Genomic DNA, 14,554 nt, shown 5'->3' with positions numbered 1-14,554 from the left:
TTTGCCTTCATTATAATACAAGACTTTTAATTTTTTGCGGCTCCAGACATATTTGTTTTTTGTGTTTTTGGTCCAATATGGCTCTTTCAACATTTTGGGTTGCCGACCCCTGCACTAACCAGTGAAAAGGCACTGTTTGTAAACGTAGTTACAAGGGCAAAGAGAAAGACTTCCAGCAAGCTAATGTGAATATAAACATGATTATTCATTAATCTGAGATATCGTATGTCCTCTTTGGACAAAGCACGATAAGAAATCATAAAATAAACCTATTTTAAACAGCCAAAAACACGTTGTTTGTGCTTCTGAATTCCTTTACTTGATGATGAAACGATGTAACGCGGCTGTATCATTCTTGCCCGGTGGCTGTGCTGCCGAAGCCCAACCAGCCGCCCTAATTACGCTGAAAGAAGAAGAGTCTGGTTCATCTGGATTCAGATTTAATCCCAGAGGAGAAGAACCAACAGATGCAGGAGAAACTGCGTCTCGACGGCAGTAGATACGCAACCAGTACTGGAGTTGTAAAATAAAATCAGGGGGGATGGTGGATTTTATCATATGTGGACAGATAATTTGTGTTGATTACAAATAATATAATATATTACAAATAATAGCAGTGACCAAAACAGCTGCAGAAATACTGCAGGAATGACATAGCAGCAGTTAAATGCAGCCTTCTGTAAGCTTTAAATATCCACTGGGCTTACATCAAATACATCAAAACACAACAATAAAAAACACTTTTCTGAAATTATCAATACGACTCTGTCCTTCACAGGATAAGTAACATGGATCACTGCAAAAACTCACAATCTTAACAAGAATATTTGTCTTATTTCTAGTTAAAATGTCTCATTTTAGTAAAAAAAAATCTCATTACACTTAAAACAAGATTCATCACTGGAAAAAACAACAATTTTCACCTGTTTCAAGTAGATTTTCACTTAAAATAAGTAGAAAAATCTGCCAGTGGAACAAGATTTTTTTGCTTGTAATGAGAAGATAAATCTTGTCCCACTGGCAGATTTTTCTACTTATTTCAAGTGAAAATTTACTTGAAACAGGTGAAAATTGTCAAATAAGTTATTTTTCTGGTGTTATTTTTCTGGTGTTATTTTTCTGGTGATGACTCTAAATGTTGAAATAGCAGTAAAACCACATTCATTGATAAAATGACATAAGGGATGGAAAGGAGGGATGGCAGTTTTACAGGGGGATGATTTGGACCGTTTTTATTTCAGGGGGGATGATTTTGACCGTTTTTATTTCAAGGGGGGGTGCCGTCCCCCCTCAACTCCAGTACTATATGCAACCGATCAGAGAAACGGAGCATGCAAGGCTCGGTTCACGCGGTACGATACGTGCATCCGTCTCATCAGATCAATGTGAGATCTGCTTGATCTTAGCAAAGACGTCGAGAACAGTGTGCTCACACCCCACTGTGATTGGTTCGGTACGTTCTGTACCAGTGGAAACGGCTGTGAAAAGCAGGTCCATTTCACAAGAAACACATTTCATGAAGTGAATGGTTCTGGCATTTTATTTATTTAAGCATTAAAGGGCTGCAACCCTCACAGAGTACAAAACCAAATTAAAGCTGCAAGCAGCGATGAACGGGCCCTTGCGCGTGAAATTTTCACCAATAAAGGTCAAGGACTCAAAACCATGTCCGGTGACACCATCCACGACTCTTTATATCAAACCATTCAAAAGTTATGGCAGAAAATAGGGACTATCACATATCGACCAATCAGAAGAAGGGGCGGGGCTAATTTGCACCAACTATGTTCAAGTACTCAAAACCGAGTCCGATGACACCACCCACGACTCTTTATGTCAAACCATTCAAAAGTTATGGCAGAAAGTAGGAACTATCAAATATGGACCAATCAGATGAAGGGGGTGTGTGCTTTTTGGCGTCTATCGTTGCCACGGTAACGCTTTTAACTGAGAAAAGTAATGCACATCGTCGCAGGATGGAGACGCACATTTTGATGTATAATACACCTGGGTGCACGTTACGGTTCGGGCCGTATTAACGGCCGAAGAAATGGCATAAATTGCGCCAAAATTACACAATTAATTCAAAATGGCCGACTTTTCTTTAAGTTGTGCCATGATACAGGTGTGTACCGATTTTCGTGCATGTACGTCAAACCGTATTGTGGGGCTTGAGGCACAAAGTTTTCTAGGGGGCGCTGTTGAGCCATTAGGCCACGCCCATTAATGCAAACCATGAAATATCAAATTTTTCGCCAGGCCTGGCTTGGTGTAAAATTTGGTGACTTTTGGGGCACGTTTAGGGGGAAAAAAGCCCTCATTTCGTCGGAAAAATTAAAATAAAAACGAGAAAAAAAAATTGCTACAGATACAATAGGGCCTTCGCACTGTCAGTGCCTGGGCCCTAATTACAATAGTGACTCTTTGAAACACTGATTTGGCCCTTAAACTTGCATATTTATTATATAAAATCACATTTGCAAGCATGTGTATGTTTTTGGTTATCTATAATCACCTATAGTGGACCGTTATTCCCCGTATCTCCCTGTTCCAGGGATCCTGAAACGCAAGTTTAACGGGCTTTTGAGCTTTAAAACTCTGAGAACATTAAAAGTGTAAAACAAGAGAGAAAAGGGAAATGGATAATAATACTGGAAAATTGGATGCCTTGCATGTAAATTTGATCATTTGTTAGAGTCGGCCGTTGTGATTTCCGTTCCCTCCGCAGCGCCGGTGAGGCTTCATTTGCAAGAAAAAGTGAGATGAAAGTGAACAAAGAAATCCACACTGAGCAGCAAACGTGCTTGTTTTTGCAGGAAACCTGGAGTCAGTCAGAAGCAGAAGTAGACAAATAAAAGCAGACTTAACGATTGATCCCCCAACCTTAAAGTCACCTTATTTATTACCTTTTCAGGAGTTTGGTTTTTCACCCTTTTTCACCCAATTTAGCAAATATCCATTTATTACGATGGGAGCAATAAATATAAGCGTGCAAAGATTTTTCAGTTTGGCCAACAAATTAACTTTTTGGGCCCTAATTCGTTGTTATTTCAGTATTAGGCATTAGGGCCATGCAGGAGAGAAAATATTTGAGAGGGGAAGATTTTCTTTTATTGTGCACATTTCGAATAAAGTCGAAATGTCACCTTTTTTCTCAACATTTCGACTTTTTTCTCGAAGTACATAATGAAAAAACATTTTCCTTCGTACTGTGGGCCCTATTGTATCTGTAGGAATTTTTTTCCTCGCCTTTTTTTTTTTCCTTCTTCCGACGAAATGAGGGCCTTTTTGCCCCCCTAAACGTGCCCCAAAAGTCACCAAATTGTCACCAAAGTCACCAAAATGTGATATTTAATGGTTTGCATTAATGGGCGTGGCCTAATGGCTCAACAGCGCCCCCTAGAAAACTTTGTGCCTCAAGCCCCACAATACGGTTTGACGTACATGCACGGAAATCGGTACACACCTGTATCATGTCACAACTTAAAGAAAAGTCTCTTGGAGCCATGGCCCAAACCCAACAGGAAGTCGGCCATTTTGAATTAATCGTGTGATTTTGACGCAATTTATGCCATTCCTTCGGCCATTAATACGGCCCGAACCGTAACGTGCACCCAGGTGTGTTGTACATCAAAATGTGCGTCTCAAATTCTGCGACGACGCGCATTACTTTTCTCAGTCAAAAGCGTTACCATGGCGACGATAGACGCCAAAAAGCGCGCCCACCCTTCATCTGATTCGTCCATATTTGATAGTTCCTACTTTCTGCTATAACTTTTGAATGGTTTGATATAAAGGCTTGTGGGTGGTGTCACTGGACATGGTTTTGAGTCCTTGACCATAATTGGTGCAAATTAGCCTGCGCCTTCATCTGATTGGTCGATATCTGATAGTTCCTACTTTCTGCCATAACTTTTGAATGGTTTTGATATAGAGAGTCGTGGGTGGTGTCATCTGCTAAATGTCCAGGCCTGAAGAATCTACATTAGTCATACAAGCTTCCACTGCAGCCTGAACGTGCACAAGGGTGGAGGACCGTTCATCGCTGCTTGCAGCTTTAATTCTTATTTTTCTCCCGCCATGCCCTGTTACTCTTCGATACATTTACACCTTTTTGCAGAGTGATAACCGTATGAAGAGAGAGTGGGCGTCTGTACGGGATGCAGTTACCAGTGTGACCTTTGTCAAACGAACCAACATCTCTCTGTTTCCCAGAGAGGAAACGCTAACCATGTGAGTCAATAACACAATATTAACAAAGCTGAAACCTCGGTCCACAGATGGAACAATACTACAATATTTAATATTTGCAGTGTGGATCTTTATTTTAGCTTCCTTTTCTTCTTCTATTTGAGAATTGCTGTATCCGACATGTGTTGAGTTATCCACACAAGCCTCAAATATCACGCGTAACTCTATTAACTGTGTGTACACACGGTCAAACAAGCACACTGGGTGTCCATTAACTTCATCATTCAGTCCAGTGAACTAAAGTCTGACTCCGTAGAGTCCAAGCTTTTCAGCGCCTGTTCCAACTTTGCTCTCCATTTTTTCTTTTTCTCAACATTCTGCTGCAAATTAACCCTTGTACTGTCTTTGGGTCAAAATGACCTAATTCTCCTGTTCCTTCTTCCCTTCCTCTTTTCTCCGTTCCTTCCTTCTTTTCCCTCTTTCTTCCTTCTTTTCTCCCTTCCTTCCTTCTTTTCATTCTCCCTTCCTTCCTTCTTTTCTCCCTTCCTTCCTTCTTTTCTCCCTTCCTTCCTAATATTACAAAGTTCACTCTTACTAATTTGACATAATTTGGATGGGTAAATTAGTAAATGAGTTGGGTAAATGAGTCTAAAGAATAAATATATATTTTTAAAATTATTATTGTTTTCCATTTTCAATTCAATTCAATTTTATTTATATAGCGTCTAATACAACAGATGTTGTCTCTAGACGCTTTCCAGAGACCAGAACATGAACATAAACATAAACCGGGGAGCCGCAGGCAGCTCCCGAAGCTCCGGCCTGCAAACATGCACAAAAGAGAAAAAAGGGGGGCCAGCACAAGAAACTACAGGAGCGATGGACAAAAAGATGGCTATGAGACACTTATAATGACACTTACTATTATAGTCTTGTTCTATAGCTGCAACTATGACTACTGACTCTAACACACTAGAGTTTACACTACCTAGAGACAATTTCACGGACCACCTGCAATACCGCCACTGACCACCAGAGGGCCGCGGACCACCGGTTGACAATCCCTGGTCTACGATATTGCGTTATATATTTAATTATCGTTATCGTCAGATGACCAGCATTTTTGTTGCGTCTCGTCTCGTTTTCCTCAGGTGATAAAAGTTCGTTGACGATGATATTTAGTCATAATTTTCGTTGAGGAAAAGCAACTTTACACCACAGGTAAGAAGAAGACAAGGCTGGAAACTGAAACCAACATGGAGAGAAGCCAGGCAGCTGAAAGGTGCAATGAAGAAACAACCGCCGAAGAAATATCACAAACTCTCTCACACACAAAGACCCACAGCCTCGTCCAAACATCAGAAGTTGAAGCTCGGAGTCATTGGACATCGAACACGAAGCAGAGAGAGTAAGGTCACTACGGGTCAAGGTCACCATCCAGGATGAAACAACTTCCTTCCTTCCAGAGATCCAGAGATACGTCAAGGATAAGCTGCTAAATGAATGTCTCTGACATCAGAAATCCCTCCTGAATCAACCCCCAATCGAGCTGGGTATCGTACACAAGGTCAGATTATATAAATTACCATCGCTCCCAGTCATGCAAACGGTGAAAAAGGGATGTGAGAAGACTCTGGTCATATGGGAAGTGTAAGAACATGTGACATTCTCCTGGGGATTAGACGAAGCCTAAAGACAGAACCGTGATCATTAATTGAACTGTTATAGCTGTGCATCACATTAGCAGGCTGGCTGGCACCGTCCTAGTAACAACACAAATGCATTTTAATTTAAATTCTGGGCCTGCAAACTCGCTGATTATAGAGCTTATGGCATTTTTTCAAGGCCGACAATCAATTTAATTTCTTTGCAGCGCGTTAATAATCATTCTTCATGTGTGTATTTGAGTAGACTTAAAACCAAATTAATATCCTTGGTTTTGGGAAATCTGCATTTGCAAATTTTATTTAGAGACTATCTTAACCCTTGTACTGTCTTTGGGTCAAAAAGACCTAATTCTCCTGTTCCTTCTTTCCTCCTGCTCTCTCCTTCCTTCTCCCTTCCTCTTTTCTCCCTTCCTTCCTTCCTTCCTTCCTTCCTTCCTTCCTTCCTTCCTTCCTTCCTTCCTTCCTTCCTTCTTTTCTCCCTTCCTTCCTTCTTTCCTGCTTTCCTTCATTCTTTTTTTCGATTCCTTCCTTCTTTCCTCCCTTCCTCCCTCCCTTCCTTCCTTCTTTTGTCCCTTCTTTCCTTCCTCCCTTCCTTCCTTCTGTCCTCCCTTCTTTCCTTCCTTCCTTCCTTCCTTCCTTCATTCCTTCCTTCCTTCCTTCCTTCCTTCTTTTCTCCCCTCGTACATTCTTTCCTTGTTTCTCATTTCCTTCCTTCATTCTTTTTTCAATTCCTTCCTTCCTTCCTTCCTCCCTTCCTTCCTTCTTTCCTTCCTCCCTTCTTTCCTCCATTCTTTTCTTTCTACCTTCCTTCCTTCCTTCATTCCTTCCTTCCTCCCCTCGTACATTCTTTCCTTGTTTCTCATTTCCTTCCTTCATTCTTTTTTCAATTCCTCCCTTCTTTCCTTCCTTCCTTCCTTCTTTTCTCCCTTCCTTCCTTCTTTCCTGCTTTCCTTCATTCTTTTTTCGATTCCTTCCTTCTTTCCTCCCTTCTTTCCTTCCTTCCTTCTTTCCTCCCTTTCTTCTTTTCTCCCTTACTTCCTTCTTTACTCCCTTCCTTTACTTCTTTCCTTCCTTCTTTCCTCCCTTCGTTCCTTCTTTTCTCCCGTCGTACATCCTTTCCTTATTTTCTACTTTCCTTCCTTCATTCTTTTTTCCCTTCCTTCTTTCCTCCCATCCTTCTTTCCTTCCTTCTTTTCTCCCTTCTTTTCTTTCTTCCTTCCTTCCTCCCTTCTTCCCTTCCTCCTTCCTTGACTCAAAGACAGCACAAGGGTTAAAGGGGTTCCAGGCACTATTACAATTGACCAGAGCGATGAAGGCAGGGGGAAGGTCACCAGTGTATTGCATGGCCACATGTAGAGACATTCACCTACGGGCAATTTTGAATTGTCAATCAACCTCACATTGGTGTTTTTGGACTGTGGGAGGAAGCCAGAGAATCCTGAGGGCGGCTCTTCAAGCTCTCCACGTCAATTACTTCTGGAGTTTGAGGACCAACACTATGTCCGGTTGGTGAGCCATTGCCGGTTTATCAGTCTTGGGTCCCGTTTCCAAGTAGCAAAAACAATGGTGTTTTCATGCGTTTTGGCCGTTCGTTTACACGAAAACGAAGCTCAAACTACGGTGGCCGAGACCCGCCATTGCTGAAAATAAAAGCAACGCTGCTAACAGAAACAAACGCCGCTGCAAATAAAATAAACGCTGCAAAAAAAACAAAACAAAAAATGATATATATTTTTTTGTATAAGACTGATGATTTACACCTGTACTTTGGGTTATTTGTGTTGTGGAAATTGAAAGGACCAATAAACTAAACTAAGCTGAACTAAACTAAATCTCTCATTTCAGATTTGTTACATATATGTTTGACCATTAATTGATATATATGTTTGCCCATTAATATATTTGCAGACAAGGTAAAAAAAATAAATAAATAAAGGGTAGGTTGAAACATGGAAATTAAGTAAAGTAACACAAGTCAGATAAAATGACAAATGAAGTAACATGAGTTAAAGCTAGGGTCTACAATTTTACATAATGTACATTTTTATCAAAATCATTTATAAGGTTGTTATGGCCCAATAGTGTTACCTATGAAATATGATTAGCAAAATGAACCAAAAGAAAATATTTCTTCTATCTGCTGTAATCCTGCAAAGAAGTCGACCAATAGGCGCCATTCGGCCTGAACGGCACCTATTGGTCAATCTGCTTGAATGTCAGTGATTGGACAGTCCTCACCTACTCCCCGCCTCCCAAAGTATGGCAACACCAACGATATATTGAGCTGAGCAGCTGTGGACATTTGAATTGATTCCATTGTTGTATCTTGGTGTTTTCTTATTTTTCTCACGCAGGCACGAACAAACACCAACACACACGGCTCCGCGTTGTATTTGTTTTCCAATGGACTTTTATAGTGATTTCAATCCGGCGCAGCTTGTTTTTGGTCCTGCTGGCTCCCGTACCAGTATGGCGCCAGAACAGTTTCACAAATGCACAGGACAAAATTCACAAATGCACACACCGATCCGCAATTTAATCTGATTGGTTTACGAGTAAATCGTCCCCCACGTGGGGTGCTCTCTTATGATTGGCTGAAACAAAGGAAGATATCTGATTGGTTACAGATCCTTCTGTGTTAAAAAAAAAAACGTATTTGTGGATCGAGTCACGTCAGGGGAGTCTCAAAAGTCACACGCAAATCCAGCGCAGCTCACAGACAAAAAACGTTTGTAAATCAGGTTATATTTGTGTGTGCATCAAAAATACATTTGTGTATCTTGTCCTACGCGCGTGTGAATTGTTCTGTGCATTTGTGAAACTTGTCCTGTGCATTTGTGAAACGGTGTGTGCATTTACTAATCGGTGTGTGCATTTGCAAATCAGTGTGTGCATTTGCGAATCGGTGTGTGCATTTGTGAAACGGTGTGTGCATTTGTGAAACGGTGTGTGCATTTGTGAAACGGTGTGTGCATTTGTGAAACGGTGTGTGCATTTGTGAAACGGTGTGTGCATTTGCGAATCGGTGTGTGCATTTGCAAATTATGTTCTGTGCATTTGTGAAACGGTGTGTGCATTTGTGAATTTTGTCCTGTGCATTTGTGAAACGGTGTGTGCATTTGTGAATTTTGTCCTGTGCATTTGTGAAACGGTGTGTGCATTTGTGAATTTTGTCCTGTGCATTTGTGAAACGGTGTGTGCATTTGCAAATTATGAGACTGTTCTACCTCCATATACCAGAGGGGGGGTGTCGGCGGCGGGAGCTTCATGTGAGGCAGAGCACAGGGGGGTGGGAGTTTGTTTGGGGAGTAGGTGTCTTTTTTTTTTTCAAACTCAAGATCGTAGACCCTAGCTTTAAGACTGTTTGGCCTTTACAGTCCTACATTTTGCCAAAGCACCACCTGTGGTTCTGTAGTTGTTCCCCCCTCCCCGGTGGGATGTTGAAATGGCCCTGGGAATGTAGGATGGGTTTTCTGAGTCTGTCGCTACAGCAGCTCTGGGTTGCCGTGGCGATGCCGACCTCATCAGCTCTGGGTTGCCGTGGCGACGCTGACCTCATCAGCTCTGGTCAGCAGCTTGTCAAAGGTCCTTCCTCTCTGCAACCACCGACTCCAGCTCCATCTCCACCTCAGAAAAACACTCAGTGCGTTTACATGGGAAGTTTAATTCCTCTTTATTTCAGAATTAAAATTAAATCCGATTTAAAATTATTAAAAATGACCACGTAAACACCTAATGAAAATGGCCATTCCGAATTAAACTTAATTCCGAAGTAAGTGGCTGGTTTATTCCGATTTTAATTCAGAATAAAATAATTCCGCGATCATGTCTACACTCATTCCGCTTTAAATTAATTCCGGTCTTTCTTTCTGCTTGTTCCCTCGCCCGTCTGTCTCCATGACGCTTATATTGTATCTATTTATGTATTCATATATTTAAAGTGTAAAGTATTATATGACGCATATATGTAAATGTACTTTTATGTGAATGTACTTTTAATCTTCATGGACCCCAGGAAGACTAGCTGGCGTTTTGCGTCCGCTAATGGGAATCCAAAATAAAATAAAATAAATAAACTGGCATCACAGCAAGCGCGGGGTTCAGCGGATCTGCGGTTAAAGTGTTAATTTTACACCACTACAGTCAGTGCAGCCTACATATATTATTGTAATTGATAAAAGGGCCATTTAAAGAATCTGTTGGGAAAATGTTTGAAAGGGACATGATTTCATCTCAACCATCTATTCAAGTGCTCAGTCGGGAATGTGCTTCAATTATAATTATTGGCAAGCGATGACAGTTTAAGGGCCACTTCAAGTTGGAAAGGAAGCATCCCAATAACCTTGATGAGTGACTAAAATACCTCCTAATATTTCATTTTAACACTTTAACACTCGTAAGCAGGGCAGCGCGGTCGTGTGGTTACGAGGCTACACACACGTGTGTTTCTGCACCGTTTTACGGTCCTGCTGAACAAATAACGCTCCGTAAATCTGTATCGTGGAGACGGCGCCTACAGTCAGTACTGGAGATGAGGGGGGAGGAAAGAAGGAAGGAAGGAAGGAAGGAAGGAAGGAAGGAAGGAAGGAAGGAAGGAAGGAAGGAAGGAAGGAAGGAAGGAAGGAAGGAAGGAAGGAAGGAAGGAAGACGGGAAAAAAGAAGGAAGGAAGGAAGGAAAGTAGTAAAGAAGGAAGGAAGGGAGAAAAGAAGGAAGGAAGGGAGAAAGGAAGGAAGGAAAGAAGGGAGGAAGGAAAGTAGTAAAGAAGGAAGGAAGGGAGAAAAGAAGGAAGGAAGGAAGGAAGGAAGGAAGGAAGGAAGGAAGGAAGGAAGGAAGGAAGGAAGGAAGGAAGGAAGGAAGGAAGGGGAAAAGAAGGAAGGAAGGAAGGAAGGGAGAAAAGAAGGAAGGGAAAAAAGAAGGAAGGAAGGAAGGAAGGAAGGAAGGAAGGAAGGAAGGAAGGAAGGAAGGAAGGGAAAAAAGAAGGAAGGAAGGGAAAAAAGAAGGAAGGAAGGAAGGAAGGAAGGAAGGGAGGGAGAAAGGAAGGAAGGAAAGTGAGAAGGAAGGAAGGAAGGAAGGAAGGAAGGAAGGAAAGGAGGGGGAAAATAAGGAAGGAAGGAAGGAAGGAAGGAAGAGAAAAAGGAAGGAAGGAAGGAAGGAAGGAAGGAAGGAAGGGAAAAAGGAAGGAAGGAAGGAAGGAAGGAAGGGAAAAAAGAAGGAAGGAAGGAAGGAAGGAAGGAAGGAAGGAAGGGAAAAAGGAAGGAAGGAAGGAAGGGAAAAAAGAAGGAAGGAAGGAAAGAAGGAAGGAAAGAAGGAAGGAAAGGAGGGGGAAAATAAGGAAGGAAGGAAGGAAGGAAGGAAGGAAGGAAGGAAGGAAGGAAGGGAGAAAAGAAGGAAGGAAGGAAAGGAGGGAAAAAAAAGGAAGGAAGGAAGGAAGGAAGGGAAAAAAGAAGGAAGGAAGGAAGGAAGGAAGGAAGGGAGGGAAAAAAGAAGGAAGGAAGGGAGAAAAGAAGGAAGGAAGGAAGGAAGGAAGGAAGGAAGGAAGGAAGGAAGGAAGGAAGGAAGGAAGGAAGGAAGGGAAGAAGGAAGGAAAGGAGGGAAAAATAAGGAAGGAAGGAAGGAAGGAAGGAAAGAAGGAAAGAAGGGAGGAAGGAAAGAAGGGGAAAAAAGAAGGAAGGAAGGAAGGAAGGGAAAAAAGAAGGAAGGAAGGGAGGAAGGAAGGAAGGAAGGAAGGAAGGAAGGAAGGAAGGAAGGGAGGGAAAAAAGAAGGAAGGAAGGGAGAAAAGAAGGAAGGAAGGAAGGAAGGAAGGAAGGAAGGAAGGAGAGAAGGGGAAAAAAGAAGGAAGGAAGGGAAAAAAGAAGGAAGGAAGGAAGGAAGGAAGGAAGGAAGGGAAAAAAGAAGGAAGGAAGGGAGAAAAGAAGGAAGGAAGGAAGGAAGGAAAGCAAGAAGGAAGGAAGGAAGGAAGGCAAGAAGGAAGGAAGGAAGGGAAAAAAGAAGGAAGGAAGGGAGAAAAGAAGGAAGGGAGGAAAGAAGGAAGGAAGGGAAAAAAGTAGGAAGGAAGGAAGGAAGGAAGGAAAGAAGGAAGAAAGGAGGGAAAAAATAAGGAAGGAAGGAAGGAAGGAAGGAAGGAAGGGAGAAAAGAAGGAAGGAAGGAAAGAAGGAAGGAAGGAAAGAAGGGGAAAAAAGAAGGAAGGAAGGAAGGAAAGAAGGAAGGAAGGAAAGGAGGGAAAAAAGAAGGAAGGAAAGAAGGAAGGAAGGGAAAAAAGAAGGAAGGAAGGAAGGAAGGAAGGAAGGAAAGAAGGAAGAAAGGAGGGAAAAAATAAGGAAGGAAGGAAGGAAGGAAGGAAGGAAGGGAGAAAAGAAGGAAGGAAGGAAAGAAGGAAGGAAGGAAAGAAGGGGAAAAAAGAAGGAAGGAAGGAAGGAAAGAAGGAAGGAAGGAAAGGAGGGAAAAAAGAAGGAAGGAAAGAAGGAAGGAAGGAAGGAAGGAAAGCAAGAAGGAAGGAAGGAAGGAAAGAAGGAAGGAAGGAAAGGAGGGAAAAAAGAAGGAAGGAAGGAAAGAAGGAAGGAAGGAAGGAAGGAAGGAAGGAAGGAAGGAAGGAAGGAAGGAAGGAAGGAAGGAAGGAAGGAAGGAAGGAAGGAAGGAAGGAAGGAAAGCAAGAAGGAAGGAAGGAAGGAAGGGAAAAAAGAAGGAAGGAAGGGAGAAAAGAAGGAAGGAAGGGAAAGAAAGGAAAAAGGAAGGAAGGAAGGAAGGAAGGGAGAAAAGAAAGAAGGAAAGTAGTAAAGAAGGAAGGAAGGGAGAAAAGAAGGAAGGGAGGAAAGAAGGAAGGAAGGGAGAAAAGAAGGAAGGAAGGGAAAGAAGAAGGAAGGAAGGGAGAAAAGAGGAAGGGAGAAGGAAGGAGAGAGCAGGAGGAAAGAAGGAAGGAGAATTAGGTCATTTTGACCCAAAGACAGTACAAGGGTTAATCTTACAGAAAAGTGTTTTTTATTGTTGTGTTTTGATGTATTTGATGTAAGCCCAGTGGATATTTAAAGCTTACAGAAGGCTGCATTTAACTGCTGCTATGTCATTCCTGCAGTATTTCTGCAGCTGTTTTGGTCACTGCTATTATTTGTAATATATTATATTATTTGTAATCAGCACAAATTATCTGTCCCCATATGATAAAATCCACCATCCCCCCTGATTTCTTTTTACAACTCGAGTACTGGCTACAGTACAAACCCATGAGTGTCGATGCAGGTTCGTATTAATTAATTAATGAGTGTTTGCGTGAACATACGCGTCTCCTGCTGAGATCCAGCGAACCTTCAGCTGCAGGTTAAACACTAAACATCAGCTCAGCGAGGGACGGAGGGCCATTATTACACACGACAACATGACAGAAGTAATCACTGACTAATTAACCAATACAGAATAATTAACTAATTAGTAGACCAATAAAATAATAATGAGTTGGATCCCTATAGTTGATGTAAGTGGGAAAACTTCCCGGCTCTCCACCGAGACGGGGAACATTCTTCAGGTTTTTTATTTGAGATAAACTAAACTGGTCTATGTTCATTTATAAAGCCCTTCTGGGTAAAATTCCTTCTTATTTATCTTCTCTTTTAACATGGAAACAAGGAGGTTACGATCTCCGCTCAATGGACATTTTGCATTTTCCAAAAATAAGGACGGAATTTGGGAAGAAAAGCTTTTAGGTTTTCAGCACCAGATGCTTGGAATAAACCTGTGACTGAATTTAAAGTATTATAATTTATTTTCTTATTCTTCCTTCCTATCCTTATTCTTATTCTTTCTTATTTTACCTGCCTCTTAATAAGAGGCAGGTAAAATAAGACTTGTCTTCATCCTGCCCCTTTTCGGTCATGGGTGTGTAGATTAACCACCATGCACGAAATAAATAAATAAATTTAAAAAAAGCTCTGATTAAAACAGTGGAGTTCAGACTGTCTGTATGCAAGTGTTTTAATTAATTATGTTTTTATGTAATTAATTATTTGTTTGGTTTTTTACCTTTTAATTCTATAACTATGTTGCTGCTATCTTGGCCAGGTCTCTCTTGTAAAAGAGACGCCCGATCTCAATGGGACTAACCTGGTTAAATAAAGGCTAAATAAAATAAAAAACACACACACACACACACACACACACACACACACACACACAAAGTGAAGTATAAACGTCTTACATAAAAGGCTTAACAAATACAAACAGAAAATGCAATCATGAAATGAATCTGTGCAACTGGAAGCAATCCGGTACAGGCTTGTTGGGAGAATTAACGTTCATTCAAGTATTGCCAAACTATACATATGTAACAGTGAAAACCAGTGTATAATCAGCAGTTGACAATGATGTCTGAAGCAAAGGAAAAAGAGCATTAAACGATATTTATAGTGCATGGACAAAGAAATATTCTGCAACAGAATATAGTGTTTATTATTGTGAAAACTCCCACAACTTGACATGCAGGACGGTGGACTCCTGTCCACGTCCACGACGCTGTCCTTGGGAAGTGGCGTGGGACTTCAATCTCCACACTGATATTCTGAAGCAGAGAGTGTGGAGAAAATGGGCTCCCGTTGAGATAATCGACGCGGCATTCATTTAAGCGAGCCCAGAGATATAATCAAGGGCAACCTTCTCACCAGTATCTGGGACTAACCCTGGATTCACACTGAAACCGTCAAAAATCA

This window comes from Cololabis saira, chromosome 13 (assembly GCF_033807715.1).
Source record: "Cololabis saira isolate AMF1-May2022 chromosome 13, fColSai1.1, whole genome shotgun sequence".
NCBI lineage: Eukaryota > Metazoa > Chordata > Actinopteri > Beloniformes > Belonidae > Cololabis > Cololabis saira.
The sequence above is the reverse complement of the archived record's forward strand: the minus strand, read 5'-3'. Positions refer to the sequence as shown.